Source organism: Sceloporus occidentalis, unplaced genomic scaffold (genome assembly GCF_023333645.1).
Source record: "Sceloporus occidentalis isolate IW3139 unplaced genomic scaffold, rSceOcc1.0.p SCAF_6, whole genome shotgun sequence".
In the NCBI taxonomy this organism is placed as follows: Eukaryota; Metazoa; Chordata; class Lepidosauria; order Squamata; family Phrynosomatidae; genus Sceloporus; species Sceloporus occidentalis.
The window spans coordinates 115467680-115483802 of record NW_028316986.1 but is presented as its reverse complement, the minus strand read 5'-3'; positions in this window follow the sequence as shown (position 1 = coordinate 115483802).

Here is a 16123-nt window from a genome sequence, read left to right as displayed (position 1 = left end):
GGCCATCTGTCGGGAGGGGGTGCTTTGATTGTGATTTCCTGCATGGCAGGGGGTTGGACTGGATGGCCCCTGGGGTCTCTATGATTCTATGAGAAAACCACTACAGGCAGAGGCAACGGCTTCTCTTCCTAGGAGTTGCAGCTGCTTCTCTTTGCTCACCAGTTCCCTCTAAATGTCCCTGCTGGGCCCAATCCCATCCACTAGGCCGGCATAAACAGATAGAGCCTTCTTTAAATTTTCCTTGGAGGAAAAAAACAATAAAGAAGTCAAAGGTAGTACCAACACAACACTGCCGCATTCCACTGTTTATTGCCTATCACCTCAACCTCTTTCCATTGTCTATCTCTCTCTGTCTATTTGTGTCTGTGTGTATTGTGTGCCTTCAAGTCGTATGGCGACCTTATCATGGGGTTTTCTTGGCAAGAGTTGTTCAGAGGAGGTTTGCCATTGCCTTCCACTGAGGCTGAGAGCATCTGACTTGCCCAAGGTCACCCAGTGAGTTTCATGGCTGAGTGGGAATCAAACTCGTACTCCAGCTCAAACCACTATGCAACACTGCCCCCCCTCTCTCTCTCACATACACACACACTAACCAGGAAGGATCAGGTGTCTACCACAAGTAAGCTAGTGAGAGGAGAGGACAAAAGATAGCTGCTTTCAAAACTAACACTAACACACCCAGCCACCCACAGCCTTGGCTGCATCGCTGAGAGATACATCACTCAAAGAAGGGGGCAGAAAGGAGCATCTCCTTGCACTTTCTTAGCAGCATGATGGGGCCAGTCCTCCCTGACATGATCACTGGAGATGTTGAGTGAAACAGAATGGGTAAAAACAGCTGCTGCCATCTCTTTCTTGCATGTTCTTTCACCTCACAAGTAACAGACCTTGGGAAAGCACTTGCCGGGAGGTGTCCCAGCAACTTTCCAGAGTCCAACTTCAGCTTGTAAGGAAAATGGAGGGGGAAGAAAATAAGATGTACTAATTGTTGCTGATCGTTTTTTTAAAAAAATCAGTAACATCTGCAGACCCCCTTCACCTTTTGCTGTAATGCCTTTCCCTTTTTTAAAAAAAAATGGTAGTATTAAAATCCTTTTTGAAAAGCATGTTAAGATAATATAATTTCATCAGTATCAAACAAAGTGGAAGAGACTAGCGGATAGTCTACAGCAATTTTTGCTGTTATAATGGCTGTTGAGCCAAGTTTTGCTTTTGTGTCATAGGAAATGAAATGGCTTAAAACTGAAATCAAACTCTGGGTCATGTAGAAGGCATTGCAGAATACTCTACCTACTTATCCACCTTTCCCCCTTCCAAATACACACTTCAGGGAATTGTTTTGGCATTCAATTTTCATGTGGTTCTAGCTTTTTATTTGACGCCTGTTAGTAGCATTCAGCAGTCCACTATATTTTGATTTGTAAATTGCTTAAAATCAGAATTTTGCCAAAGTTTGGAACAAGTAGAAGAGAAGAAAGTTAGAATGTGTAGTATATGCATTTAGTTAAAATTCCCCCAAAACACTGCAAACCTGTAATTGTCAGCTTTGTGGACTGCATTGTGAAGGGGGAGAAAACAAAGGAAATATTCTGTTTGGTTTAAAAAAAAGATTAAAAGAATCTATGTTATGTGAAGTCTCATATTTAATCAACCATTGACTTTAAACATCTGCTAGAAAACATTTGGTTCTGTTTCTAAAACAACTCTTGTAAATAGGAAACAACCTCTTTTGGTGGTTCGTAATTTAAAACGTTTGTTTTCTATGCAGTTCTTTTTTGTAATGTAAAGTTTTAGCATTAGCAATATTTTAGGTTTTAGCACTTTCTCCTCTGTTCCCTCCCAGAAAATATGGGGGTGGGAGCGACACAATTCAATGCCGACATAAATCTGTTTGCAATTTGATATTTTTTGTTGTTCTAAATGGAACAAGAAACAAAATCAGCTTAGACAACAGTAATTTTTTAGTGTGTAAAGAAAGTTGTCATTTTAAAAAAGATCAGTCCAGTGATGCAAAGAATGCTTTCTCAGCAATGGAAAGAGAGGAGAAAGCAAAGCAACATCTTAGTGTTGTTTCTTTCTGGCCATTTTTAGCAGTGCCCTTTTAATGAACAGCATACACACCAAATCTAATTTTCTTTTCCAGTTACTGCAAGACACTGTTCTCCCCTAATTTAGAGAAATGTTTGAATACTGACACCACAGGACAGAATGTTTGGAAGGGATTTTGTAATTTTCTATGACACCAGACCATTGTGTATGTCGTTTTAGAAGATTCTAAAATTCTGTAAATGAAATACCTGTTTACATCTTTGAAACAGCCAAAGCCACTCAGGAAGAACTGCCAGTTTCCAGATGCCTATAAAAATTTGGAGTAGGTAGTTGGGTGGGCATGACCCCCTTCCAAAAATTCCATTCCACCTCCTGAAAAGGAAGAGAAAGAGAGAGAGAGAGAGAGAGAGAGAGAGAGAGAGAGATGGATCTTCAGCCACCTCCAGTTTTGATTTTGATGGCATGTTTCCAAGTGGTTTGGCCCACAATCCATTCTTAATGCAATTAAATAAAACAAAATAAAATCATGCTTCTCCAACCTTTGGAAGTTGTCAATCCCTCTATGAGAGCAATGAATTTCACAAGACAGAACAAAGCACAAAGTTCCAGGAAAGGCAGCAGGCACTCAAATGTTTATGCAGCCCAGAAACCATAGAAGTGACAGGGAGACTGTGTCTGCAACTGCTTCTTTCCTGGTTCCTCCCTTTGCTGGCAGGATAAAGACTATATCTAGCACAGCTCTGTTTTAGTTTGGTCTTGATGCAGAGTTGGATTAGTGTTCTACTCTACAGGTTTTTATGCGTACAGAAGTGGACTGCATGCACGCATCTGGCTAGAAAAATGCTGTCCTTTCACGGATTAAAAAGCTTGCTGACACTGGGTCAGTGTTTCAGAAGGCACGCTGAGAAGGGAATCTGAGTTCAATGCTCCTAAAAATGCTTTCTGAGAAATGTCAGCCTCATCTTGTTGTAATGAAGCTAAAGTTGATTATTTCCTTATGCACTATTATTTCACCATATCTGCAATTTCAAACTGTATAGTGAGGCATGATCCCATTGACTTCAGTGGGTTACACACTGCACTCATGATTTGTAGAGTTTATGTCCTTGGTAATGCAAAACACACTAGAGAAAGAGAGAGAGAAGAAAGGGTGAAATGGAGTGAAAATATGACGGTTATCATGCTGTTGTGTGTCTTCAGGTCATTTCTGACTTACGGAGGTGGGTTGCCACTTAGAGGTGGGTTCCCACTGCTTTTTTCTGAAGCTGCAACAGTATGATTTGTCCAATGTCACCCAGTAGGTTTCCATGGCTGATTGGGGATTTAAACTCTAGTCTCCTGGAGTCCTAGTCCAACACCAAACCCACTACACCATGTTGGCTCTTGTTATCATAGTTCCCCCAAACTGTGTTTGTGATTCAGTGGACTTACGTGCTGTAATATTTTATGGCAAAGATAAATCCCACCCAAACAGACAAACAACAGAAAACACACACACATGCATATATACATAACTCACATAGATACACATACCTGTGTATATACAAATATATGATACTTATGCCCTACTTATGATCATTATAAGATCAAAATTCAAAATGACCTGAACAGACTAGAAAACTGGGCCAAAGCTAACAAAGTGAAATTCAACACGGAGAAATGTAAGGTACTGCACTTAGGGCTGTCACGTGGGGTTATTTCTACCTGGACATTCCTGGTGTTTCCTGGCTATTTCCCATCCCAGAGGTCTGACTTTGTGTAGCTTCCAAAGAGTAGATGTCCTTGCGGTAGAATGAGGATAAATACATTCTAAAAATATGTTTTTCTTATTTTATCTAAACACCAACATATGACTGAAGTTAATATGAGGGAGAGAGTGTGTTATGCATTACAGACATATATACATGCAAACTTAATTTACATGTAAAAGAGAACTGTAGCTCTATATTCAGTTGCAGCAAATAGCTATAATACTGTATAAAGCTCAAATCTGAAGAGTTTATTTAATTTTATTTGTTATTTCTCTTTTCCTATTTGATCTTATGGATGTAAGGGTTGATATAACATCTAATTTATTCTCTTTCTGTTATACTGTATATCTTTCCAAAATACATGCATACTTTCAAATCCTTTTCAATGAGTGACGGTGGTGTTTGATTTTCCAATACCTTTTAATAATGTTTCATAACACTTTTTTGTCTTTTACTTTCTGCAGTAAGTTTTAGAATCTAACCTGGATCATCCTGCTGAGCAGTTGTTATGTGCCTTTTTTAGAGAAAAACAGATAGGAAAAAAGAAAATATTACTTCCAAGTAAACTCAAACACCTAAGGGGACTAAACTCTAACCATCAATTTCCCTGTAATATTCCCTGCCAAAAAACCACTGGAGGCTCCATATAACTCAGTAGGTTACAGCTCAAAACCCATCAAATTAAAAGTTTAACCGCAACAATAAAATCATAACGCTGTGTTTTTGAAATGGATATTTTTAGTAAGTGAAAATTTCAGCTCACTAGGCAAGTTACTTCACAGTTAAAATGGCCAGAATCCAGTTGAACATTCGTAGCAGTGACTGAGAGCAGATTCACATGTAAAGTTTCCCAGTCACTGAATCTTCCCTGATTCTGTTGCTTGGATATCTATGGATAATTTATCCAACAATATTTTCCCATAATAAATAAATAAGTAACCTTGTAATATGACATTATACACAAAAGCTCTTTTGAACAAAGCTTGCAAAAGAAAAGGCCATTATAGGTTCATCTTAGACACAACAACAGCAATTTGTATATAGGAACTGCTTGCTTAGCTATCTGGGTACTTTAGGCTTTATCCCCCAATTTTCAAGTTGTCCTTCCTAGAGTGCTTGCTGGATACTGTCATTCCAGATGGAAGCCCAACTCAGACTAATAAAGACTAATGAAGCAGAATTGTGCCTAAATCTCCTAATTCATTAAGGAGAAAACAGTGTGAGGAAACCACAATTGTGCATATGGTGCATACATTGGGCTTATATTCAGCCCAAAATGATTTATCCAAATAATTTAATGTGTGACCACCAGTTGTGAAGAATCTAATAGGTTATAAAGAACTTCGAGTTTTCAGATATGGACTTATATGAGGAGCATCTACACTGTAGAAAAAATGCAGTTTGACACCACTTTCACTGCCATGTCTCTATCCTACAGAATTCTGGAATTGTGAGGCACCAGCACTCTTTGGCAGAAAAGGCTAAAGACCTTGTAAAACTACAGATCCCATGTTTCCATAGAATGGAGGTACAGCACTTCAATTGGTGTCAAACAGCAATATTTCTACAGTGTAGATGCACCTATGGTTTTTAATATGGGAGTGATTCTGGAATATTGTGAAGTTGGATCTCTTCCAAATTTGGTTGTTTTGTACATCTTACCTTTATGTTGCATGTGCAACAAATAACAAAACACATCAATAAAATATTAATACGTATCTGGAGACACGGCTCACTCAGTGCAAAGGGGCTTGCTTGTGAGGAACCATTCACATATATCTGTGAAGAACAGGAAGTTCAAATCCTCTATTCTACAGGGAGTGAATCTCAAAAATCTGACCTTCGACAGATTGATTGCTTCTCAAATTAGCCCAGTGGGCATTCAGATGTTTATCCTCAGCTATTAGTCGAACATACTGGTGACAGATGAGCAAATCAATGACACTGACTGCTAACGTTTGTGACTTACAAATATGGCTCCCGGAAGCCCTCTTTCAGAAGTTAGAGTTACTTAATTCCTTTATGTGTTTCAGTGCCAAACCTCTTGGAATTTACAAGAATAACTACCCTGGGGCATATTACTTTAATGTCTCAAATCACCAAGGAAGAGCCCTGGGGTTATATAAAACCAGGAGCTGTTCCACATACACTTATGCTGTTGTAACATATTGTCAGTCATCAGCGGAGGATTTCATTGAAGGAAAACAAATTCTACCAGTGTGCCGTGTGCCTTCAAGTCATTTTCGACGTATGGCGACCCTAAGGCAAAGCTATCACAGCATTTTTCTTGGAATGATTTGTTCAGAGCAGGTTTGCCATGGCCTTCCCCGGAGGCTGAGAGCATGTGACTTGCTCAAGGTCACCCAGTGGGTTTCATGGTCAAGCTGAGAATCAACCCCTGGTTTCCGGAGTCATAGTCTAACACTCAAACCACTACGCCACATGTTTAAATATATAATCAGGCAAAGAGCATTTTCAGTAAACAAATAAAGGGGGGAAATGACATCCAAGGGTAAAAAGTGGCTTTCCATGAAATCAGTGTTTGCTATAGTGAAAAAATACTGGCCATGATGGCGGAGGAATTCTGGGACCTGCAGTTCTTTTCCAAAAACCTGGAAACCTTAACCATTGGGAGCAAACCCCTTTCTGGGTCCTGTTTTTATGTACATTTGTATAGACAGTCACTGATAAAAAGAATCATTTAAAAGTCAAACAAATAGAGAATTCTTCTAGATGGCACAGATATGTCAGTAGGTGGTGAGTTTTTCCCCCCTTTTAATTCTCTCTTTTTAATTAAAAAAAAAAATGCTTTGCCAATCACACATTCTTTCAGGTTATTTTCCTTTTCCTCTTTCCAAAGAATACTGAAGTATTTGGTAACTACCAGAAAAATAAGTGATTTTCAAACCAATGCATTTTTGCATTGTATGGACTTTATGGGTGTATCCAATCCTCCAATTCCTCCCTATTCCTGGGATGTTTCTGCTGTATGTCCCCATTCCCTTCTCACCTCTCCCCCATGTCTCTTTTTATTTATTTTTCTAAACACTGTATCACAATAATGTGGTAGACTTTGTTGCCTTTGCTTTGTTGGGGGGAAATCAATTCTTTCTTGTGCACAATACAATATTACTTTATTGGTCTCTTATCTAATTCAAAGGTACATTTATAAACTCTCTCTTCCTTTCTTTTGGTTATTTCATTTTTACCATCTGTACTGAATCCGGCTAGACTAGCCTAGTAAAAATCTATGGACCAATTTACACATCCTTTACATAATATTTACATGTGCTATGTAGCATTGCCTCACCAAAAATGACTCATCCCATTTGCTTCTCATCATTTCCATTGTATGATCCCTGCTCATGTAATTCTCTTTCTGCTGCATGCTAAACCAAATTCTTTTTTCCCTTCTTCCTTTCTTAGTAATGATTTGTGAATGAGCTCTCCCAAGCAAATCATCCCATTACACAATTCCTTCACTTTGGTTCTTCAGATCACTCCCAGAAACCACACACAGTGAACACTGCTCTCCCCCACAAAACATATTCATGTTCTTTCCTCCAAATACATACACATACATTTTTCTTAGATACACAGATTGCATTTGAAAATTGGTGCATCCATTTGCTACGAGGAGCTGCATATATCCTCAAGTTTTCCTTTTATTCTATCCTGTACACACGTTCACCTCCTTATTAGCCACCATTTGACCAAGGAAAATATATGTTTGCTTGATGTTAATTGAATTGAATATTTGTACTATAGTATTTATTTATTTATTTATTTATTTATTTGTGGTATTTATACCCTGCCCTTCAGCCCTAATGGAAGAACTGTTTCTATATGAGACTGACAAACTTCTCCTTTCCAATAATTTTTAAAAAGAAACTCTAATGTACACATCTGGCTATGATGGAGAAAAAGAGTTTCTAGCTTTCCTCAAATCTCAGCTTTTCTTAGGAACTGAATTTTATCTGCAGTTTTTTGTGGGTTTTTTGGGCAATGTGGCCATGTTCTAGAAGAGTTTCTTCCTGACGTTTCACCAGCATCTGTGGCTGGCATCTTCAGAGAAACATCTGCAGATTTGCAAACTTCCCAGGTCTAATTCCCAGGAAAGACAGTACTGTATACCTTAAATGATTAGTACAAACTGAGAATACACCAGAAGGTTACACAGGGTGAGATAATTCATAAAGCAGGCCATATGTCAAAGAGAAGTGACTGGGCAGCAAAGTTGTAGCAGTTACGTACTTGATGATGTGAAGGGGCCTTAGCTGAAACATGATATTCTCTTCTCTTGCGCAGTATATTTGTGCATTGCCATTGATAGAGAGTGCACTTCCAATAGTCATTTGCATCCAAATGGTATATATTTCTTTGTTTTCAATTGTTTTCAACTCTTCACACAATGTTTCATTTGATCTTGCATGTACTTTACAGGAAGGAGAGATGTCCTGATCGCATAACATTTATTCAACAATTATGCATGCAACAATAAATACAAAGCTGTATTTTACAATTCATTATAAGTTATCATGTTCATAAATGCTTACCCCAAATTTTACACAAAGCCTGAATAGGCAACAGGAGCTGAAAAGGCTCCAAGAAAATAAATAGCTTGGTCACATGGGCTTGGAAAAGGAGGCAAAAAGATTTTGCTTAATAACTAGGGAGAGGTTTCACATACTGTGACTAGCCAACATCAAGTCACACCCAGAACAGCCACCAAGAAAAGAAAGGGCAATGGACAGTTCTATACAGCTTAAGTCCAGACTCTGAAATACAATATCTCCCCATATGTACCTGCTGGAGTTTTAAGATTCACTGGTGAGGGCTTTCTTTCCCACCACCATCATGAAATAAGAGAGAGGCTGCATCCATACTGCATTCAGAACTTTGATGCCACAACAGACTACTATTCCCAGAATCCCATAGCATTGAGCCATGGCAGTTAAAGTGGTGTCAAACCAGATTATTATGGCAGTACAGATGCAGCCAGAGAGAGCCTTGTATCAAGCTTTCTGACACTTTGGTGCTTTCTTTCTTGGAAATGTTCTATGATGTGTGCCCTTTTCAAATACATTGTGCAGAACACCAGGGGGCAGGTGGTGAACCAATCACTGTCCCCCCCAAAAGTTTTTTCCAGGATTCTTCTTCTAAATAAAACATTATACCTGTTTTTTGTGAAACTTGTCAGGTTTGTCACTTAAGGCCATCTGATTTTTTCAGCTCCATAAAGAATCCAGGTAAATAAAGGGATACTTTTACAGTGCGCCTGTGCCAAGCATGGGCTTACCATCCACGATTTGAGCTTCCGCAGATGGCAAGCCCCGGCTTTCTGAATGGGCATGTGCACATGTGTTGGCACAAGCAAGAGAGAGTGCCCATTGAGAAGAACGGGGGGGGGGGGGGGAATCCAGAATGGATCCCTTGCAGATAGCAAAAGTGCTGTTGCTTCTTAGTTGGAGGGAATGGGGTGGGAAGACTGGAGGAAGAACCAGTTCTTCTTGGCTCAAAGGAGAAAGGAAATGGGAGTGTGTTCACAGATGGAGTGCACCTTCCCATCACTTCCTCTTGGGCTACATCTGAACTGCCTCCCTCACTTCTCCCCCCCCCCCCCTTACTAGTAAGCAGCAGCAGCGGCTGCCCCCCTGGACTTTGACAGCTGTGGGAGGGAGGATGATTTTCAACGTTATGTGAAGGGCTATGAAATACCACCTTGTGCTCCATCCAAAAAGACACATGCAGATATGTAAATCACACAGATACCATATATCACTAATAGAATTCTGGCCTATGTCTGCAATTTTATCCCAGCCTTACCAAGAAATAAAAAAGTTACTGTCTTTAAGATGCCAGACAAGACTATTATATTTTCTCCTGGCCTTTTAAAGCATTATCATTTTGTTTTGTTTTTTAAATTGTAACTTTTAATTAGTATAATTTTTGTTACTATTGGATTATATATATATATATATATATATATATATATGAGAGATATAATTTTGGTAAACTTGTTTTTCTTTTAATTTTCTAAACCACCCTGGAATATTTGATGAAAAGTGGGAATACCATTGGCAAATGTATCAACAAAATAGACAGGCTTGATCTCTAGTTATCTCTTTAAATTTGGATTAAGTTAGATGTTCCTGGTCCTCCTCTCTTTGAGAAAGCATGTGATCTCCTCAAACAGTTCCAGCAGTTTAGGATTCTGCAGAACCAGGCCAACTATTAAGCAGAATGAGATAGCCACCTCAAGCTTCAGCCAGGTACAGCCTGTTCATCCTCATTTCCATCTGACAACTTCTACTGGTTTCTATCCACAAAAATCCAATGGTTCATCATATTCTCTCTCTCTCTCTCTCTCTCTCTCTCTCTCTCTCTCTCTCTCTCTCTATCACACACACACACCTCAACCACATTCTCCACCACAGACACATGTACGCACACATGGGGGTGCAACAACCTCAGAGAGGACTGTTTGCCAGATACCAACCACTCTCCATCCACACACAGACATGCCCGAGCTTCAACCCACAGATATCAACCAGGTTCCATTGGCTGGCTTCAGAAGATGAACTTCCACTGGCTTACATTTGCAGACATCCACCAGATTGGCAAATAAGCAGGTAAATTGTTTTTCATTTATTATAGTTTATTATCTCTGCATGTGCTGTTTAGAAGGAGATGACGAGCAGTGTGTTGGTGGTATTTTCCGTATCAGCTTACGAAATAACTTGGTTGGTTTAGAGAACTGTGTACCTTGATTGAGGAGAAGAAGTCATTTTTCTTGTGAGTCAGCCTGTTTCACCCTCAAGTCAGTCTGTGAGTTTCACCATGCCTAGGATAATCTCATTTAACAATAAAGGTAGACCTGATTAATCAGGTTACATCATGAGCTGATTCCTTCTGTTTAGAAATGCTGTTGTCTTCGTGTTTAAGACAATGTAGTTAAAGGCAGTTGAGAGAGAAAAGGCTAATTCTGTAGGAGTTGACCTTGGCTGTATTAAATCTGGCTCCCTCAATAGAAAGAATGGAATTAGTTTGCATCAAAGTGATGCCACAAGAAGTGATAGATAAAACAAATGCATGACTTTGGTACCAGTTGTATGCCAATGTAACAGTACATAAACTGTAAAACTTTAGAAGGACTGCTTAATTCAGATCATAAAGCATATCTTAACCCATGATAGCACAGGAAGTGAAGGAAATGAAAGAAAACAGAATGATTAAATGCTTGGTAACTTTTGTTGGCAATATTCAGGAAGTATACAATTTTTTCTAATTCATCATACTCTGTACTTATTATTAGTAAATTAATGGGCTTCTGAAAAGAATTCATTACCCTTTTTACACACACCAGTACTTGCAGATCATTTATTCATCTGTGTTATCTAGTGTGACTAAAAACAGCTGTAATTACATTGTTAAACACTGATTAATAAGCAATCCACATCACAAATAAAAAGAAACAAGCAACACCAACAAACAATTTTTTAAAAAGTAACCCTTAACTGAACAGATTTATTGGGAAGTGAATGGCATTATTTCAGTGTGGACTTACTTCTGAGCAAAGTAGGATGAGAGGTGAGACTACTGGTAAAAACATCTCTCTATCTTCCTCTGCAAAGGATGACAGCTGAGTAGGAGACAAATAAAGAAATAAAAACACCCTATGGAACTTTATCAACATTCCTTTTTATCATGATGCCATCTTAAAGGAGCACGTTGGCAAACAAACTTGTTTGTGTTAAGACTAATTCTGCAACTAAAACTACATTTACTCAGTCTGGATAACATGTTGAGCTCTTCAGACAACTGGTATGTTTTTGTGTATTTATATTCTTTATATAATTAACTTTACAAACATCTTGAGTCTGGGTGTGCTTTATTAAATGAAAGCTGATACATTAAGCCACTGTTGGGTTTAGTATTTAGTAATTCCTCATCCCCAGAAATATGTGGGGATTTGTTGTTGCTACTGTTAACTGCTGACAAATCAACTATGAACCTGTCATCAACTGACTTGATCACATCTAGCAGACTCAGGGCCCTGGCTTTCTTGATTGAGTCTGTCCACCTGGAATGGTGCCCCTCCTCATTTTCTACTGCCTTCTTGGTTTAAATTTCCCTTTGATTGTTTGGATCTTGTGGAAGAGGTCTTTTGTTCTTCCTTTTTTGTTTATTATTTCCTGTTTCTCTGCATTAATTATAATAGTAGTTCTTGTCACTGTGCACAAGTCACTGAACACTTGCATTCAAGATTCTGAATCTGTTTCTGTCAGCTTTTGCGCTTCATCTGTCCTTAATTGCTTGAAGAGTTTCTTCTGTCACCTAGTGAGGCTTCTCTTTCCTTTCAGCTGCAGATAGTGTCTGTTCACCTTCCTCCCTTACAATGTCTGTGGCTTCAGCACAAAGTTCTGGCTCCCGGTCAATTAGGCTTAATAGTTGCAAATCTATATTTTACATTAACTTTAAATTCTATGGGGATGTTCTTCAGGCTATATTCTGACATGATGGTTGGTTTGATGTTCTTTAGCTTACTCTAATTTTTGATATCAGCAATTCATGTTGTGTGCCACAATCTGTTCTGGATCATGTTTGTGCAGAGCTTCCAACTATGTAGTCTATTTGATTTTTGGTTTTATTTATTGATGTCCATGTATACAGTCACTTCTTTGATTGCTTGAACAATGTGTCTGCAGTGAACAAACTGTTAGTTTCATAAAATTCAGTCAGTTGCTCTCCAGCTCTCTGACTAAATTTCTCTACAATCTTTGATCTGCTCTGTTTCTTGCTTTTGCGTTGCAATCTCTTAGAAGTCCTGTTTTGATGTGTGATCAATTTTCTCCTGGACTCCAGCAGAGAAACTTTCTATTTCTTCTTCTTCTGCCTCTGCATTTGAAGTGTAAACTTGGGTTATGATAATTTTGATGAGTTTTCTCTGGAGTTTTATTACTGTTACTTGATGAGTCTTCGTTGTATCCTTTGACTGCTTTAGCTACATCTCTCTTCACTATTAATGCCATCTCATTTCTATTTAGATTTCAATTTCTTCTTCTGAGGGTGCATCCACACTGAAGAAGTAATTCAGTTTGACACCACTTTAACTGCCCTGGCCCAATGCCATGGAATTCTGGGATTTGTAGTTTTATGAGATATTTAGCCTTCTCTAACAGAAAGCTCTGGTGCCCCAATAAACTACAAATCCTTGGATATAATACATTCGAGCCGTGGCAGTTAATGTGGTGTCAAACTGTATTTATTCTGCAGTGTGGCAGCAGCCTTAGATTTTCATTTCCAGAGTAAATACTGTATAATTATTAGATATAAAATGTCTTTTCCACTTTACTCCCTCATCCCAAGTATTCCAATACAGGATGGCAATGTAGTTTCAAAAGCCATTATGATTCAAGGCTGCATCAATAGGAGTATAATGTCTAGATCAGTGGTTCTCAACCTTTGGTCTTCCATTTGTTTTGGACCTCAGATCCCTGAAGCCCCAGGCAACTTGGCCAACAGTCAGGAATTATAGAAGCTGAAGTCCAAAACATCAGGAGGACCAAAGGTTGGAAACTACTCATCTAGATCTAGGGAAGTAATAGTGCCACTCTATTCTGTTTTGGTCAAACCTCACCTTGAATACTGTGATCTGGTCTAGGCACCACAATTCAAGAAGGATGTTTGCAAGCTGGAGTGTGTCCAGAGGAGGGCAACAAAAATGGTGAAAGGTCTGGAAACCATGCCCTACAAGGAATGGCTTAGGAAACTGGGTATGTTAAGCATGGGCAAGAGAAGGCTATGAGGTGACATGATAGTCATGTTTAAATATTTGAAGGGATGTCATAATTGAGGATGGAGCAAGCTTCTTTTCTACTGCTCCAGCGACTAGGACATGAAGGAAAGGACCCAAGCTACTGGAAAAGAGATTCCACCTAAACAGGAGGAGGGACTTCCTGATTGACAGTGGAGCATGCTGGCTTGGAGTGTGGTGGAGTCTTCTTCTTTGTAGGTTTTTAAACAGAGGCTGGATGGCCAACTGTTAGGAGTGATTTGATTGTGTCTTCCTGTGTGACAATGGATTGGGCAGGATGGCATCAGTCATTTCTTCCAACTCTATGATTTTATGAAAATAAGAACATCCCATTTGGAATATCACAGATTACAAAGCAATTCTATATGCATCTGTTCAAAACGTGGGGTTCAGTGGGACTGATATCCCATAACTATGTATAGCACTACAACTATGAAGACTGCAATCATATACAAGCTTGCTTAGTATGCTCCATTTTACATAGTGGAATTTCCTTAAGAGTAAATAAGGACAGGATTATAGTTTTAGCCAACCAAAGCCATTACTAGGATTTTTAAATTTTCTCTCCTTGTCCTGGGATATTGGAGAGAATAAAGAGGGAAGAGAAAATTCCCCAATCCTGTATAATTTACTTGTGCTGCTGTGTGTTAATTGGTTTTATGTGCTTTGCACATTAAAGGGTGTTACTGTTAATTTGTTGGCCTTAGAAGTGATTATGTGATTAATAGCGGTTGGAGTCTTATGTTACGAGGCTTTTCCTAGATGAGGAGTCTTCTCCCCCTCCCTTTTTTTATTCTGAGCAAAAAAAAAGATGCTACTTCACTTAAATACAGCAATTAAGTGCACATTAAAAACCAACCACTGTTCCAACTGCAGTTCCCTATAGCTTATGAAACTGACTGAATATCTAGATAGAGGAGAAGGACAGATGTACATTCTTGCACAAACTAGCATTTTTCAAACCAGAGCGCCCCCCCCCCCCCTTTTACAAGATTTATGTCCTTCCATGTGGTAAAAAACACACACACAACAATACTAAAGATAGGGAACACACTGATCTGTTCCATGTCTTAAAACAAGATGTGTAGCAAACAGATAACTCCTACACAGCCACCCCTGCTGGCCTTTTATAATATTTCATATATTCAGAATATGGTGACATGAACAGAAAAAACATCTTAGAATAAGCAATGTGTTTTTCAAATGTTATAGCTGATGAACCTTCTCCTGGAACCAACCTGGAATCTCAGCACTTTAAATGAGTTCCTGTAGAATTCCTTTGCATATTTTCCATCCATATCTATTTAATCTGGATGGTTCTTATTGTCTTGTACCAGATATGGCCCCTCCATGCAACCCCTTTGCTTCTAGCAGGCAGCTACCTCACTTTCACTTTTCATGGGATCCTTGAAAAATATGCTAGCATATGTATGCATGCACTAGAGTGCACTAGCTTCCCTTCATGCACACATACTCCCCTTAATGCTGATGACTACTTATCCAGATAGAAAATGTCTCTGAGCATTTGAGCTGCAGCTGTTCTGTAATAAATAGAAACAGATCCATTGTGAAATTGAATATTCTGTTAACATTTTTAGGTTTTCTAAAATAAGAAACTGTTATGGTCAGTTTACTAATATGCTTTGTGTTGGAAGCCAGTGCAGTCAGCCAGTTGTGGAGTAAATGAATACACCAGGAATGAGCAATGTGTGACCCTCCAGATGTTTTACAACTCCCATCATTCCTCACCACTGGATATTCTGACTACGTCTGATGGGAGTTGTACTCTAACAACATCTGAGGGCCAGCCATTCCCCAACTTGAACCACAGTAATCATTAAGGCCTACAAATAAGAACCTTCAATTTTATGTAATAATGATGCTAGGAAAAGGGTTTATATGGTGTGAAAATAGAGGTGTTACAAATACACAACAACTGCCCCTATTTGGATCCATCGAATGACAAGCCTTTGAATATGCACAGGAAAAGAAAGAAGTGAAGAAAAGTAAGTAGCAAAGGTACAGATGTGTTTGAATACTATGGGCTCTCTTCCACAAAATTTCAGATTGAGAGATTAGTTTTCTCTGTACTGATCTTGCTATTCTTTACTCCTTTTTGGTTTGTTATTACAATCATTTCCATTCCAAATAGAAATTACATATCATCTATATGTTATTAAAAATTATAGCAGAAAATCAATTTGATTTCTAGTGTGGGATTCTTTATTTCAAGCACAAAATCTTTTTGTTCATGGTTCACTAACAAAACTAGGATGTTAGTGGGTTCAACTCCTTCTTTCTTCCTCATTCATTAATATTCTAAACATACAAAGTGTTGTCATCATTTTTCTCCCCATGGGACATATTTAATCCCAGGGACCCTAGGCTTTATGAACGATCTGCATGTGTACAACAAATATGCTACTTCTTACAGTAAATATATAAGTGAACAATTGAAAATGGATTGGATAGCTTGTAATCTGACAAAAATCATACAAGAAAATGT